Source organism: Neomonachus schauinslandi, chromosome 11 (assembly GCF_002201575.2).
Source record: "Neomonachus schauinslandi chromosome 11, ASM220157v2, whole genome shotgun sequence".
Taxonomy (NCBI): domain Eukaryota; kingdom Metazoa; phylum Chordata; class Mammalia; order Carnivora; family Phocidae; genus Neomonachus; species Neomonachus schauinslandi.
In genome coordinates this window covers 54,358,037-54,363,719 of record NC_058413.1, presented here as the reverse complement: position 1 = coordinate 54,363,719, position 5,683 = coordinate 54,358,037, and the positions used below count along the sequence as shown (strand labels likewise).

Sequence of the window (5,683 nt, the reverse complement as noted above, 5' to 3'; positions counted from 1 at the left end):
TTGCATTTCTATATATTTGCAATAAACACATGGATCCAGAAATTAAAAATACAAAACCTGTACAGATTTGTATGCTGAAAACTACAAAATGCTGATGAAAGGAGTCAAAGAAGATGTAAGTAAATGGTGAGACATAACCATGTTCATGGACTGGAACACCCAATATGTTGATTCTTCCCAAATTGATATACAGGTTCAATGCAATTCCTATCAAAATTCCATCAAGATTTTTTTAGATATAGACAAGGTTATTCTTTTCTTAAATATTTTTAATTTTTAAAAATTTTTAAATAGGCTTACACCCAATGTGGGGCTTGAACCCACGACCCTGAGATCAAAAGTCACATGCTCTACCAGCTGAGCCAGCCAGGTGCCCCCTAGACAAGATTATTTTGAAGTTTATATGGAAAGGCAAAAACCTAAGACAATTCAGAATAACTAAAACAATTTTGGAAAAAAGAAGAATAAAGTGGGAGGAATGGGAATAATTGATTTTAAGACTTATTACAGAGTTATAGCAATCAGGAATAAATGGTATTGGTGTAGAGAAAGACACATAGATCAATGGAAGAGAACCCTAAAATCAGCCTATACAAATATGTCCAACTGGTTTTTGTGGGGTTTTTTTTTTAGCATAAAAGTCTTTATTATAATGACTGAGGTAAATAAAACATGATCATTAAAATAATTTTTAAAATTTTTATTTATTTTTTAACAGTATAATTAACATACAGTGTTATATTAGTTTCAGATGTACAATATAGTGATTCAACAATTCTATACATTACTCGGTGCTCATCATAATAACTGTACTCTTAGTCCCCTTGACTTGTTTCACACATCCCCCCTCCCACCTCCCCTCTAGTAATCATCGGTTTGTTCTCTATAGTTAAGAGTCTGCTTTTTGGTTTGTCTCTTTCTTTCTTTGTTTTGTTCTTAAATTCCACATACGAGTAAAATCATATGGTATTTGTCTTTCTCTGACTGACTTATTTCACTTAGCATTATACCCTCTAGATCCATCCATGTGGTTGCAAATGACAAGACTTCATTCTTATTTTTACAGCTGAGTAATATTCCATTGCATACATATACATCCTCTTTGTCCATTCATTTATCAGTGGACACTTGGATTGTTTCCATATCTTGACTATTGTAAATAATGCATATCTTTTTCTTTCAGATTTTATTTATTTGAGAGAGAGCGAGAGTGCACAAGTGGGTGGAGGGAGTGGGAGAAAGACTGCCTGCCGAGCAGAGAGTCTGACATGGGGCTTGATCCCAGGACTCTGGGATCATGACCTGAGCCAAAGGCAGACGCTTAACAAACTCAGCCACCCAGGCACACCTGCATATATCTTTTTGAATTACTGTTTTCATTTTCTTTGGGTAAATACCCAGTAGTGGAATTACTGGATCATAGGGTAATTCTGTTTTTTTAAGTTTTTGAGGAACCTCCATACTATTTTCCACAGTGGCTGCACCAGTTTGCAGTCCCATCAACAGCGCAAGAGGGTTTCTTTTTCTCCATATCCTCATCAACACTTGTTGTTTCTTGTGTTTTTGATATTAGCCATTCTGACAGGTGTGAGGTGATACCTCATTGTGGTTTTGATTTGCAGTTCCCTGATAATTAGTGATGTTGAGCATGTTTTCATGTGTCTGTTGGCCATCTGTATGTCTTTAGAAAAATGTCTGTTCATGTTCTCTGCCCATGTTTAATTGGATTACCTGTGTTTTTCTCGTGTTGAATTGTATAAGTTCTTTGTATATTTTGGGTATTTACTCCTTATTTTATTTTTTTATAGGATTATTGGAGCTTAGGTTTTTTGGGGGGTTTTTTTGTGTGTGTGTGTGTTTTTTAAGATTTTATTTATTTATTTGCCAGAGAGAGAGAGCACAAGCAGGGGGAGCAGCAGGCAGAGGAAGAGGGAGAAAGCAGGCTCCCCACCGAGCAAGGAGCCCAATGTGGGGCTCGATCCCAGGACCCTGGGATCATGACCTGAGCCGAAGGCAGACGCTTAACCATCTGAGCCACCCAGGCGCCCCTATTTACCCCTTATTGGACATATAATTTGCAATTATCTTCTCCCATTCAGTGGGTTTTTTGTTTTGTTTTGTTGATGGTCTCCTTCACTGTGCAAAATCTTTTTATTTTGCTGTAGTCCCAATAGTTTATTTTTGTTTTTGTTTCCCTTGCCTCAGGAGACGTATCTAGAAAAATGTTTCTACGGCTGATGTCATAAGAGATTACTGCCTATATTTTCTTCTTGGAATTTTATGGTTTCAGGTCTCACATTTAGGTCTTTAATATATTTTGAGTTTATTTTTGTGTACAGTGTAACAAAGTGGTGCAGTTTCATTCTTTTGCATGTAGTTGTCTAGTTTTCCAACACCATTTGTTGAAGAGACTTTTTCCCATTGCATGTTCTTGTCTCCTTTTCATAGATTAATTGTCCATATAACCATGGGTTTATTTCTGGGTTTTCTGTTCTGTTCTATTGATCTATGTGTCTATTTTTGTGCCATTTCCATACTGGTTTGATTACTACAGCTTTGTAGTATATCTTGAAATCTGAGACTGTGATACCTCCAGTTTTGTTCTTCTTTTTCAAGATTGCTTTGGCTATCCGGGGTCTTTTGTGGTTTCATACATTCATAAGATTATTCATAATTCATAGGATTATTTGTTCTAGTGCTGTGAAAAATGCTCTTGGTATCTGCTAGGGATTTATGCCCAACTGGTTTTTGACAAAGATGTAAAAGCAATTAAATGAAGGAAACATGGGCTTTTGAACAAAAGGTGCTGGAGCAATAGGACATCCATAGGCAAAAAAAACCAAACCAAACCAAACCAAACCAAACCAAAAACAAAAAACACCTCCCCCCCAAAAAAAAACTAAAAAAAATCATGACCAAAGTTTCAAAATATAGGGAAAAACACAGGAGAAACTCCTCAGAATGTAGGGCTAGGCAAAGACTTCTTAGACCAAAAGCATGATCCATGAAAGGAAAAGCAGATAAATTGGACTTTATCACAATTACAAACATTTGCTCTTCAAAAGACCTTGTTAAAAGGATGAAAATACAAGCCACAGAGTGGCTAGAACTATTTACAAACCATGTATCTGACAAAGGACTAGTACTGAGAATATATAAAGAATTCTAAAAACTGAACATTAAAAAATCACAATTAGAAAACAGGCAAAATACATGAACAGACATTTCACTGAAGAGGATATTCAGGTTGAAAATAAGCACATGAAAAATGTTCAACATCATTAGCCATTAGGGAAATACAAGTTAAAGTCACAACAAAATGTGACTCTACTACTACTACTAGAATGTCTAAAAAAAAAATGGTGACGATGCCAAATGTTGGTAAGGATGCAGAGAAATTAGATTACTCATAGATATATTGCTGGTGGGAATGTAAAATGGACAACTACTCTGGAGAGCAGTTTGGCAATTTTTAAAAAAACTAAACATGCAAGCACCATATGACCTAGCAATTGTACTCATCAGCATTTATTCCAGATAAATGAAAACTTATGTTCACACAGAAAAACCCTGTATACAAATATTTGTAAGCAGTTTTATTCAGGATATCTGAAAACTGGAAAGAACCTAGCTATTTTTCAGTGGGAGAATGAATAAACAAAATGTGGTACATCCCTACCATGGAACAGTACACATCAATAAAAAGAAATGAACTATTGTTACATGCAACAACCTGGATGAGTCTCCAGAAAATTATGCTGAGGAAAAAAAGTAAATTCCAAAAGTTTACATATTGTGTCATTCCATTTATATAACACAGATTTGTGTTTGCCAAGAGTTAAATAGCAGTATAGATATAAAAGAAGAACATAATGGAGGGGCGCCTGGGTGGCTCAGTCATTAAGTGTCTGCCTTCGGCTCGGGTCATGATCCCAGGGTCCTGGGATCGAGCCCCAAATCAGGATCCCTGCTCTGTGGGAAGCCTGCTTCTCCCTCTCCCACTCCCCCTGCTTGTGTTCCCTCTTTGGCTGTCTCTCTGTCAAATAAATAAATAAAATCTTAAAAAAAAAAAAAAGAAGAAGAACATGATGGATCCTTGTGCTTATGGAAATGTTCTGTATCCTGACGATATCAATGTCAATATCCTAACTGTAACCTTGGCAAGACATTACCATTAGGGAAAACTGGGTAAAGGGTACACAAGATCTCTCTGTATTATTCCTCACAACTGCATGTGAGTCTACAATTTTCTCAAAATAAAAAAAATTAATTAAGGTGTTACCTTTGTGGTTTCTCTCTTGTCTGAACCCTGATTGATACAATACCCTTCATCAGACTGGGGAATTTCTCTTCTCTTCCTAGTTTGCTCCAGTTTGCCGGGAGGTTTAGTCAGGATAGGTGTTGATTTTTGCCAACTGCTTTTTTTTTTGCACCTACTGAAAATAATCATGTGGTTTTTCAAATTATATTGTTTGATTTTTATTTTTTTTTATTTTTATATTATACATTGCTGGATTCAACTTGCTAATATTTGCTAAAGATTTTTATGTCTATATTAGGAAATGTCTTTCAGATACCTAAGGGAGTGACGTTATTAGTTTCTATAATTAAAAAAGACTTAAGCAAAAACAGTAAAATATTAAATTTTGACAAGGCTGGATGGTGGGTAAACAGCAATTTGTTGCATTATCGTCCACACTTTCCTGCTTTCTTATTTTTTTCTCTCTTTTCAATTGAACAATCCTTACCTTTAACTTGGAAGACAGATTCAAAGAACAGATTGAGGACATAATAACCGGGTTCTTTATGCTACTAGAACTACAGGGGTGGGATAGCCTTATGTATCCTCTTCACCTAGAAATAGGCCTAACAACACATAGTTGGTACTCAGTGAAAGTTTATTGAATGAGTTCAGATTTCTTTGAACGACAATCCAATACAACATAATGGATACTGTGCTCCAGATCCACCCTCAGGACCTAGCGTTATTCCCCCAGCTTCTGGGACTAGGCTGGTTTATGGCTCATAATTCTCTGGGAATTGCCTTCCATAGAAGGAAGCAGCCTTGCCGAGAGTTACAGATAGAGAGAGCCTCTATCACTGCTCAGTGATAGGACAAAAATTTCTGGCCCCTGTTCTTTAATTTGAAATAACTCCTAAAGGTCATCCCCGGCTCAGAGCATTCTTTGAGATAGGCTGAGGTCTCTGCCGCGATTGTTTCAGTTTAACTTCTCCCGCTGCGAATCCTGCTTCCATCACTCTTACAGCTCCCTGCCATATTTCTGCACGTTCACCTCCCTTTCGCTCTCTTCCTCGGGTAATTCCACCCAGGACACACATTACCCTATTTTATATTCTCTTCCTAGCAGTTAGCCGTATGTGAAATAACCTTATTTATTTAACGCTTTAACACTTGGCTTATTGTCTGCAGTAAGACTGTAAGCTTCCCAGGACAGACTCTTTTCCCCATACACGGTGCACCACTGTATCAAACGCCTACTGGTTGTTGAAATGAATAAGTGGAAGAGACACACCTGATACTGGGTCTTGGGCTCACAATCTCTCAAGAGCCTGCGACCAGCACTTTGGAGCAGCTGCTGGGGACATGCCGCCGAGTCCCCGCCCCTCCTGTCACGCCCCCAGGCCAAGGCAGGGGGCGGGCCTCGCAGACGCCCCGGCTGAA

General features: G+C 37.6%; 1 non-coding gene across 1 annotated transcript; it reads right to left on the bottom strand.

Moving 5' to 3' along the window:
• Positions 1 to 299: 299 nt before the first annotated feature.
• Positions 300 to 372, bottom strand: TRNAK-UUU. Its single transcript has one exon. It is a non-coding gene; the product is annotated as a tRNA-Lys (tRNA).
• Positions 373 to 5,683: the final 5,311 nt, after the last annotated feature.